This window comes from Labeo rohita, unplaced genomic scaffold (genome assembly GCF_022985175.1).
Source record: "Labeo rohita strain BAU-BD-2019 unplaced genomic scaffold, IGBB_LRoh.1.0 scaffold_1597, whole genome shotgun sequence".
NCBI lineage: Eukaryota > Metazoa > Chordata > Actinopteri > Cypriniformes > Cyprinidae > Labeo > Labeo rohita.
In genome coordinates this window covers 1-11,513 of record NW_026127777.1, presented here as the reverse complement: position 1 = coordinate 11,513, position 11,513 = coordinate 1, and the positions used below count along the sequence as shown (strand labels likewise).

At 35.1% G+C, this 11,513-nt stretch overlaps 2 long non-coding RNA genes across 4 annotated transcripts; one reads left to right on the top strand and one right to left on the bottom strand.

The window, feature by feature from the left end:
• Nucleotides 1-1,164: 1,164 nt before the first annotated feature.
• LOC127158607 (uncharacterized) lies at nucleotides 1,165-3,712 on the bottom strand. 2 transcript variants are annotated; one of them, XR_007826201.1, is made up of 6 exons: nucleotides 3,487-3,712; nucleotides 3,300-3,387; nucleotides 3,111-3,211; nucleotides 2,725-2,783; nucleotides 2,470-2,534; nucleotides 1,165-1,649 (listed from the first exon to the last, which is right to left on the bottom strand). It is a non-coding gene; the product is annotated as an uncharacterized LOC127158607 (long non-coding RNA). The 2 variants fall into 2 exon arrangements; XR_007826202.1 differs by having other exon boundaries at nucleotides 2,470-2,530.
• Nucleotides 3,713-4,338: 626 nt separating this feature from the next.
• LOC127158606 (uncharacterized) lies at nucleotides 4,339-7,813 on the top strand. 2 transcript variants are annotated; one of them, XR_007826199.1, is made up of 6 exons: nucleotides 4,339-4,718; nucleotides 5,605-5,669; nucleotides 6,244-6,294; nucleotides 6,416-6,472; nucleotides 6,706-6,840; nucleotides 7,481-7,813. It is a non-coding gene; the product is annotated as an uncharacterized LOC127158606 (long non-coding RNA). The 2 variants fall into 2 exon arrangements; XR_007826200.1 differs by lacking the exon at nucleotides 6,706-6,840 and having other exon boundaries at nucleotides 4,347-4,718.
• Nucleotides 7,814-11,513: the final 3,700 nt, after the last annotated feature.

The window sequence follows — 11,513 nt, the reverse complement described above, 5'->3', positions numbered from 1 at the left end:
TATTTTATTTTTTCAGCAAATGCAGGACTGCAAATATTATTCAACAAATGCAACAGGACTGCTACATTTAACTAATCATTTAGATTGAGAAAAATGTTTTGCAAACACAGACATATAACACAGTTCAAGTAAATCATTAAACTGATTAAACAAAATATTTAAAAAAATAAAAAATAAATAAAAAAAATATACTTATCAAAAACAAACACAATAATGAATACACTTGCAATGGACACTGCAAAGTCAGGGCAGTGATTGCTGCTCCATCTCAGACAGTCACACACACATACTCTACACCATCAGGACCATGCCATTTTTTTTCCATTTAATTCTGCCCTTCAGAAGCTACAGATGATACTGTTATGCTCATAAATTGACACACCCCTAGCAGAACATGCAATCATTTTAACCAAAGAGAGATCACGAACATTGCATGCTATTTTTTAGTACTGTACTGAATAAACAGTTTTTACAGATATAAAAGATAATTCCATATACTGAATTAATAAAAAAATAAACTGAATTTATAAAAATGAAAATATATAATTTATAAAAAAGTTCAAAAGTTTACATACACTTGATTCTTAATACTGTGAGATTACCTGGATGACCCACAGTTTTTAAGTTTTGTTATGTTTTTCATGAGTCCCGTGATGGCTGCAGGTTCTACAATCTTCTTATGCTTACAGTGTTTTGCTTGCTGTTCTTCAGAAAAATTCTCCAAGTCAAGCAAATTCTTTGGTTTTCCAGCATCTTCTGCATATTTGTCCCATCCAACAATGATTTATGATTTTGAGATCCATTGTTTGAAAACTGAAGGACTCATACACAACTATTATAAAAGGTGAAAACATTCACTGATGCTCCAGAACGAAACAACACATTAAGAGTTTTTGAACAGGATGATGATGAGTAAATTATATTTGTTCTTCTGGAACTGCCCTTCAGAAGCTAAATAAAATACGGAAACACTTAACTTTTTTTTGCTAAAAGCTTAGCATAGATCATTGAATCAGATTAGACCATTAGATCAAGCAAGATGCTACAGGTCTAATCTGATTCAATGATCTATGCTAAGCTATTAGCAAAAAAAAAGCTAAGTGTTCCTTTAATGCATTGTGTTGCTTTCTTGAGCATCAGTAAATGTGTTTACCTTTTGTAATAGTTATGTATGAGTCCCTCAATTGTCCTCAGTGTGAAAAGAAGATCCGAAATCATACAGTCACTGCTGAAAAGGGTTCAAATGAAAAGATGCTGGAACACCTGAGAATGTGCAGGATCTTGAGGATTTTTCTGAAGAAAAGCAGGCAGTTGAACTGCTCAGGACAAACAAAGGACTCATGAAACACCATCACAAAACAAACATGAAACACTATTCCTTTTTTTTAATCAAGCCCTAAATAATAATAATAATAATAATAATAATAACTTATTTTGTTTAATAACATTATGCTTATTCTGCAATGTGATGTAAACTTTTGACCACAACCGTATGTGTGAAACAGTGAGTACAGCAGACTAAGTTCAGTGAAATATCAATACCCTATCTTCCTCTGCCATGTCCTTTCTATTTATGTTGTTGTCACTGGTGGTTCTGTCATATTTTCACAGTCCTTCAGATGAATGGTTGGGACTGGGGACAGAGGATCCTGTGAAAAAATTAAAATAAAAAACACATTTTTATCTAAATACATTGTACAGTTTTAATTGCGTAAGCATAAAATGGATAGATTAAACATAACATGATAATAAAAATACAATGATAACAGGCAGCTATTTTATTAGCTGAATTGTACAGCAATTCTCGAGTCTCATGTTCGGTTCACTTAGTTTTGTTGTGGCCTCGAGATCCTGTGTTGAGGAAACAACATCGATTTCTTGTATATGTAAACAAACCTGCGTATTCATAGCAACCTGGGATTATCAGAGATAGATAAAACCACAGTCTTGAAAATCCATTAACTGACTGAGTCTTCTTATTTAATTATATGTTATTATTATTAAATGTATAAAATCAGTTTATGGACTTACAAGACTGTGGGATGGATAGAAATGTTTTCTTGTAGGCCTATTTTATTTTATGTGCTTTATGTAACATTTATTCATGATAAACTCCTTTCAAATGCTGTCTACATCCTGCAAAACATTCCCACAAGTTAATATGACGTAGCCACAACAAAACTGAGTGAACTGAAGATGTACATAGGAAGGGGTAAGAATAAGAATATTTGGCTTGCTGTCCTCTAGGAATGGAGGTGAGAAAAGTGGCAATATATAGACTTACTCTGATGTTAATTGGTTGGATGATCTGAAAATGTATCTCTTAAACTTTGTTAAAATAAACTTCATTAAGAATATGAAAAAAATAAAAAGTTAGTCAAAGTGCTATCTTGCAGATTTAGTAACTAGATAACAAGATAACCTGGGTAAATGAATGGTATTCCAAAAATATTTCAGTGTGCAAATTACCTGATTGATGACTGTTCTTTGAAGAGCAGCAGTTTTCCAGAAGAATGGCAGCACTGACTGTCTGACTTAAAACATATAAATACATTATATAAACATTAAATCACATCATAATAAAACAAAATACATGGTAGATTTCAACACTTAAACTAGAACATAGGCATGAATCAAAAAAGTGAAATTTACGATGTACTTTGAAATTATGAAAATAATTTTTAAAATTATGATATATTAAAAAATTATGTTGCTAATACACACCATTTCTCCTCAGAGGCTGTCTCGGCTAAATCCAAAGTCAGCTGCAGTGTTTGGAGCCTCTGAAAACAGTTAAGATTTGTCAATGGGAAATATATGTTAACAACTAAAGCATGCTCTCTAAATAAACATGAATTAATACACACATGTATTTTACTAATAGCTAACTATTAAATAGCTAAATAGATAATAGCTTTAAAAAAGAAAAAAAAAAATATATGTAGCAGTTGCTAAGTACCAGTTAACATTAGCATTTTACCAGGACAGCTAGATTAAATTAAATTTGCTAATTTTACAGCATGAACCCACTCAAAAATATACATTAAAACACGTAATACTATGTTTTGGTAAATAGACCATTTAAAACGTTTCCGTAAACACTCTCTTACTTTCTTCTGACATAAATCTCTCTGAAAACACTCGACGGCTGTCACCTCTCGCTGACTGAAGGCCGCTGAAGCGGGAACAAACGGCTCGAAACAGCAACGGGCTAGAAATACAGTTCGAAAGAAATTATTTAGCATGTTATATCTGATAAACATGACGTTATTTAAATGGTTTTATGTATGCATACTAACCTTCGTCTGTGGTAAATCTCTCTGAAAATCAGCGCGCGCAGCAATGGAGCAGCTGAAGCGGGAATGAACGACTCTTAACAACGTCATGCTAGAAATACAGTTTCGAAATATTACAACATCGAATAACTTTTAATGTTATGTACTTATAAACATGTTATTTAAAATGGTTTTATATATTCGCACTTACCTTCGTCTGAGGTAAATCTCTCATAAAATACCGGACTCCGTCAGCGCGTGCGCAAACACCGCTGCAGTGAGACAGTGGGGGAGGGGTATGAACAGTGATGCTCAGAGTCGATTCCAAAAAAATTCGATTCACGGGTGTAAAAAATTGAGAATCTCGGGTGATTCAGCTCCAAATGCGAGGCCTGAAATGTCCGTGCGTGGTATAGCTGTGTTCATTACCTCGATTACCAAACTATAACAAACCATACAACACTACCTGCGAATGTGTGGATTTTTATTAATCTCATTCAAATCGTGTGATTCTGTTAATCAAAAGACTCATTTAGATTCATTCAATTCGGATTCATTTAAACTTGCCTACAGATCACTGGTTGATTCATTTTTAATCGATAAACACGCCAAAAAACAGTGCTCGCTCCTTATGACAGTTAACCATGTTTCAAAAAAACATGGTTATTACCCAGCTAACATTGGTCCGACGGCAACGTCGTGTCCCTGGCCAAAAATAGTCGCGGTAGGACGGCATAAATCCGTACAAATATGTAACACAGAATACTTCCTAAAATGCATTCAGATACGTTTGTACATATCTACAATTCTCTGTGGTTGCATGTATAATTGTTACTTTTAAGTTTTAGCTTCGTGTAGTTCAGTATATACACTGTTGTGAACCAGTTGTGAGAGGACGTCCACAAGGTGACGTCCTTTACACGTGCATTTATAGTAAATCATGACCCTGTATGAAATCAGTATGAAATATGCTAAAGAAATTGTGCTTACATCTTGATTATTACTGTAATAATTTATTTAATTTATATTTACATCTTGTTTACATCTTGTTTAATGAATATTCACAAAGTGCTGTGTGGTTAAGGTGATTACAAAGCCACTGAATTTTAGTCATAATTCTGCCCGTTTTCCTTAAATTGCAATACGATTTTATTATTTTAAGTTTATGCATATACATATAAAAGAAATATCTCCAGTCACCATTTGAAGTCTGAGTTGGGTGTAGATTGCCAAAACTGTGCTGCCAAGATGTTGTAACAAATCTCGCGATAGGATAGATCATCTCGCGATAGGATAGATTATCTCGCGATGGGATAGATTAGCTCGCAATACAATACATTATCTCGCGAGAAAACTTTAACACGTTGTTGTCGTTCCATAACCAGGAGGAGAGCGCGTCGTTGTGTTGCAAAGCTTTACGAATTATTAAAAATCTACTGGTGGGTAAGTACATTTTGTAGTTTTTTATTAATGTGGTCGAATTGTACTTGTTTGACACGAAGGAAAAGGAAGAAATAATGCGCACATTGTCAACTGAAACGTAGTTTGAGTTTGGCTAAAATTAGCTAGTGTGCTAAGTTTTTTTAAATAATGCTTGAACAACAAATACATAACTTAAGTGCCAAGGGTATGCACAAAATGTTTTTATAGAATAACACAATCAAATGAAAGGACTTCCTAATCCACAATAACTTAAATGTACCGAATAAATACATCGATTTTATAGCTTTTTTTTTGTTTGTAATCTCCTTTATGGTCCTCTTATAAATATCTAATTCCTTAAGTGCCACAGAAAAAAAAAAGTTTTCTAATTGCTGAATTTTGCAACGATTAGTAAGTAAATAAGTAAATTAATCAAGTGATTTTCAACGGCTGAGCCACATATTACATGTTCGTATAGTAAAAGAAAGTTACACACCACTTTGTCATTTATACATCCAGAAACCTCCCACTGTAACCTCTTTGTGTATTGACAGTGCCAGAAAATATGAGGTACTGTTTCTGGGTATAATGTACATAATGAACAATTTACATCTATATTTTCAATAAATCTGTTTACAAATTATCAGGGTAAAATTTGTGCAGTATCTTAAATGAAACTTTTATTTTATTTTGTTTGTAATGAGATATTTGTTAGGTAATACCCAAACTTTACTCCAACTAATATTTCAGATACACTTAGGAGATAACACATTGTTTACTAATTTCTTTTAATTTTCACAGTGTGGTAATGTGTATATAACTTTAAGGGATTAAGGGATCTTTATACACATCTTCAAAATTCCATAAAGTGGTCCTTTATTTCTATTGCTTTTATTTTTTCCAACAGTGGATGCACAACATGACACCATCAATGTCAACAACACTCGTGGACCCGTGGACACATGTTGAGGTGTAAGTGCTAATGTTGAAAAAAATTAATGATCCGAATGTGTACAACCACAAAGTTGCTTTTTTGCCCTGTTACAGGGCAAGACAAACGCAGTCCTGTCAATTACAGAATAAATGTTAAAAGAACTCCATGTTGCCCTGAAATAACAGCTACAGCATCTAGAAAAATTTGAAGAATATGTTATGAATTTGAATGTCCAAGTGACACTTCTAAGATGTTGTAGTACTAATCAAATGATTACAGGTTAATGACACTTTATTGACACTCCAAGGGTGCAGTTCAGGTCACGATTCCATTGTCATTGTAAGTAGTACAGTATCAGAAGTATCAGACCTTAAGTAAACTTTCAGATGATCGTTCCCCTCGTCATTGTAGAGAAAACAAACACTGGGCAGTAGAAACAGTTTTGGTAGGCAGTTTGCTCTGGCTCAGATTTGCTCTGTTAAAGTCTCTAACCACAATGTAAGATTAACATTAGAAGACATTTCAAAAGATTAACTTCTGTGAAATTTTTAAATGCATTTTTATGTCTTTTGTGCTTCATTAATTTACATTAGAGTGCGATTTGTCTTGCAGGGTCACATAACGAACAGCCATCTGTCAGGCCATGTGCCACAACCGAACAAGGTATTGCAATTTTTGTCGTGTCTTTCACATAAAGAGGATGTCCTTTTTAAAAAAAAAAAAAAAAAAAGTAACTGCGTTCAAATTGTTACTTTTCACACTTTTCTTTTTAATGTCTATATAGTATTGTCTCCAGTCCCAAATGCTTCATTGCCATCCCAGTCCCAGAGGACCCCCCAGTGTATGTGAGAACTTTGCTGTCGCAACTTATTTTATACACATTATACCTTAATACCAACACAGCCTAATGTATAAATACATACATTTCTCTGAATCAGAATTCATACAGTTAAAAATATAGAGGCTACAATGTCTGTCATTGCTCAACAAGAGCTAAAGTACAGCCAGCTAATTTGACAGTAACTAATGCAGTAAAATTGCACAGCAGCCTTATTACTTTACCTTCACTTATAGCCAACCCTGGTCCTCGAGAGCCACTGCACTGCTTGTTTTCCAGCTGTCCCTGCCCTTCCAGCTTCTGATTGACAACACACCTGATCCATTACTAATCAGCAGTGAGTAAGGCATGGCTAGTTGGTAAACAAGCAGGTCAGTGGCTCTCGTATTTTAACATTGCCATGATGCACACTACTGTTAATTTGTAATATTGACCATATGTTAAAATGTTCATGAAGTGAAGTAATACTGAATTATTTTTTTAGTATTTTTTTAGGTTTTTTTTTAGTCCTGTCAAATGCTTAAAGGCCAAATGCAGGTGGCCAACTTTCAAAGCTACAGCTTTGTACTATGTAATTTAAGGTAATTTTGGCCTTATGACATTAAAAAAAAAAAATTTCATGTTCCTTGTCCGTTATTTATTTAAGGGCCACCTGTCTTTATCAGAAATGTCCTGTTCATGTTCACACAGTTACACATCTACTTTATTTCAAGAGCACCATAGAGATATTGAAGAGGCAGTGGACTAATGCTGTTTTTATGTAAACTAGCACACATCTAATGCAGAAAATCTTTTATTGACATAAGATTATTCTAGACCAAAATAACATTTACTTATTGTTTACTTGTTACTAATGCTTCTTTCATGAAACTGAAAAAGTCTTGTTCCATTGTATTTTAAATGTATTTGTATAACCTTGAAGGCATTTTCAAAATAAGTGCATGTCATTTAACTCAATTTTGCCATTTTGTTTCTTAAATATCTTAAAATATTCATGCTCTCTTCCCTCAGATGCTCTGAAGAGGTGGAGTCCAACTGCCACAGACTCCAAAATTGATGCGTCAATGGTGGAACACCTAAAGCACGCTCCAGGAAGAGCTGGGGGCGGTGGTTATAAGAAATAAGCTGTTTTGAGAGACATTTACATGCGTGTTTACATTAATCCAGTATTTTTGTACTTGTTTGATTTATAGCTGTTTAAAATTAATGCAAAACTGTTTCAATTAATAAAAATTGAGTACTGCCACAATAATAATGCTTCTGGAAGAGCAGGTGCTTGTGGAGCAACAAAATGATAGTAAACATTTTGGAATAATGATGAATAAATAAAAGATTATAAATATACATATGTGTTCACTTTTATCCGTTACCTTGGTTATGTTCTTGTTTGAATAATGGCTACTTAAAATTAATGTAAAGCTTTGAGAAAATTGGTGCATGCTTAGAATTAACTACATTATACTATTTCTATTTTCATGTTTAAATAGTAGCTGTTTAACAAATGGAAGACCTTGAAAAAAATGTAATATGCACAAAATATGTTGTAGTAAATTAGAACGGTCTAATTCTTGCTTAAGTCCACAAAATGTTTTATTGTTTGTAATGTACACGTGGTTAAAACGTTTTGTAGACGTTCAGGTCTGACTGGACCGACTTTGGACCGTTTTTGAACTTGTAAGTTAAGGTGTCTAAACATCACGACATAACTGATTGCCTTTTCACGATGTTACAGAATGGGTGTGTGATTATTTTATATAGAGACTTATATACTAAAATTATATTAACACATTAAATTAACACATAGTATAGAAATACAGAAGAAGACCCATTTAGACGTCCAGGGACGCACAGAAAAAGACGTGCAGTACACGTCCAGATAACGTCAAAGACGTCGGTTCAATTTTCATTTTGGAACTATTTTTCAACCATGACGGGACGTGTCGGAGGGACGTCTTTTCAACGATCCTTACACGTCCAAATGTTTGCTGGGTATAGTTAAAAACAAGTGTTTTGGTTGTAAAACTGTGGTTATACAAATATGGCCGTTATACTGGAAACCTCTGAACACGTCTAGTGTGTGCAATCAGAAATATCCTGTATCCGAAAATCTCAGTGCATCGCGAGTGTATGGACGTGTACGGACTCGGCACACGTTCCCTGGGAAATTTTCGTACACGGGTCGTACACCTTAAGTTTCACTGAAATTTCCATTGTCCGATTTATCCCGGAAATTAGTGTTTTCATGCAGTGGGATGAATAGAAATGTTGATTGTGTCATTGGTGTCATTGGCGGCAAGGCAAGTGTAGTCAGCCGATTTAGTAGTAGTAGTAGATATAGTAGAAAATATCTGCCGCGCCGCCCGGCAATATTCAGCGCGCACCGTTCAATATTCCACTCTATGAATGTGCGTTTCGTCGAGTTGCTCACGGCCCATATGAATGCTCCACTCGTGTACCGCTTATGCTTAACGGAAATACAAAGTCCGCTCAAATAACGCGCCGACAGAAAATGTCTATGTACACTTGTTCCTGTTTGCAGTAGCGTCGCATACTGTGCTGTAACATGCTGTAGTACTGCTGTACTGGACAACACTGGTAAAATGACGCGACCCTCTCGTGACGGTATGCTCTGCTCACATGCTCTGATAATAATAGCTTTGTAGCACTATACATTATTTTGATAATTAGTCCAAAAATGTTATATCTGATTCTGTTTCATAGAACTGAATAAAAATAATATATTGCGATTTAATATTCATATATTTTCTTTCCCATTGTATTGTTACTTTCCGTAAACGTGGATTTTATTGGCTTATGATTATTTTTTATTCAGTATTATTAAAATTATTCATTTAAATTAAAAAGTCTTACAAAATGACAATATTATGTAATAAAATAATACATAATTATTACACAGCAGTTTCAGTTTCGGCCAAGAATTTATATTTCGGTACATCCCTAGATTTTTATGTAAAAAGAAACATTTTCAGGGTGATACAAAACCCAACTGTGAAATTATCTTGCTTATTATATGGCTACATGCCACATATGTAAATAATAACACAAAATATGAATTTTATCATATTTTATTGCCTCAAGACGACTCGCAGTACCCTACAGCTGTCTGTAATCAGTAATCTGTAGTCGGGTTTTGTCGTAAAATAACAGACCACTAGATGGTGCAGTTGATATCAGAAATGAGAATTGCCATTAGCCGAGTAAAATTATGAATGAATGACGCATAGTAGTTCTGCTCTAAACATGGACAAGTTTTTGAAAAGACAGCAAGTGGCAGGTAAATGTAAAGTAGATGATGAATCTACTTCAAAGATCGCAACTACAACGAAGAGAAGAAAATATGAGAAAATCTGTTTAAAAAACAATGAATGCTGTTACATAGTACAAAAAATAGTACATAGTAAAGCTGCATGCTTTTTTAATGTTTCTACTCTAAAAGTGACAAGTTCCTTGTTTAGTTTTTTTTTCAGTAAATTGTCACACACTGAATTATAATAATTGTAATAATTATTACGTTTCAAATAATTACTTCTGAAATTGTGTTTATATGTAAATGAAGGGGGTGGGGGGCTTGAATTTTTTTTTATTCTGCAAAAGGGGGGCCCGGCAGAAAAAGTTTGGGAACCACTGAGCTAGTGTAAACAGAGCCCTCTGGCCGGTGTAAATATGCAGAGTTACCCTTATTAACACTGTTGAGTGTTATCAGTCACATCCGGGACATTTGCTCGTGTGCGCGCTTCACCCATCTGAAATATTTTTTACAGACGCCATTTTCTTTGCTCACGATGCGGAGCATAATGAGGACGGGAAACAGCGAAATACAGCGTTTAATCTTAATTACAAAATGTGTTTTGTAATGTCATATCGTTTAATAACGATATTTATGTGCTGTATGTGGCTAAAATTTTCTCAAAGACATTTTTATCCACTCGCGATGCGGAACAGACCAGAGTCTTGTGTAACTCCTAGTAAATCATAGATATTTTCTTTCACTCACGATACAGAAGAGACAAGTTTTATCAAGGAATACACTGAAAGTAAGTGTTTTATCTAAGTTGCGATATGTATTTTGTAAGATAATATTACTTTACGATGATATTTATAACGTTATGCTGTTCGCGCCTAAACGAGCCTAAACGTTTCTCACAGATTTGAATTGCAATGCGGAGCTGATGCGGAGGCCGCTTTTAACAGGGAAACTTAAGGGGTAAGTGTTTTACCTCATTTAATATACAGGGGTTGGACAGTGAAACTGAAACACCTGGGTTTAGACCACAATTAGTATGGTGTTTGGCCTCCTTTTGCAGCCAATACAGCATTAGTCAAGTCAAGTCAAGTCACCTTTATTTATATACCGCCTTTAACAATACAGAATTGTGACAAGGCGGCTGTACAGTATTAAATAGGAAACAGTACATCAACGATGCCAAGGGCAACATTAAACACTCACATTATAGGTAAAGGTAGTTAATCAAAAACATTAAAATAAAATGCATTATTGTGTTAAGAGAAAGTGTCCCCAACTAAGCAAGCCAGAGGCGACAGCGGCAAGGAACCAAAACTCCATCGGTGACAAATGGAGAAAAAAACCTTGGGAGAAACCAGGCTCAGTCGGGGGGCCAGTTCTCCTCTGGCCAAAGTTCCCGTGGTCTTGTGCCGACAGCCGTCTAGGTGATGTGGTCTTTAATGTGGATCCGTCTCTGGGGCTCATCTAGTTGATGTGGACTCCGCTGACATTCAGGGCTGTAGAGGTCGTCTCTAGGTGCTGATCCACCATCTGGGCTGGGTTCGGACTGGATCCGGGGGACTGCAGTGACCATCTGATCTGGATACGGACTGGATCTGGTGGTTAATGTGACCTCGGAATAAGAGAGAAACAGACTAATATTAGCGTAGATGCCATTCTTCTGACGATGCACCGAGTACATCGGGTGTTATGGGAAGTGTTCCCGGTTCCGGTTGACCTAATTAGTGCAGCCTAACAATCCTTTAACGGATTTGAATTATAAGAATGTGGATTTGTTAT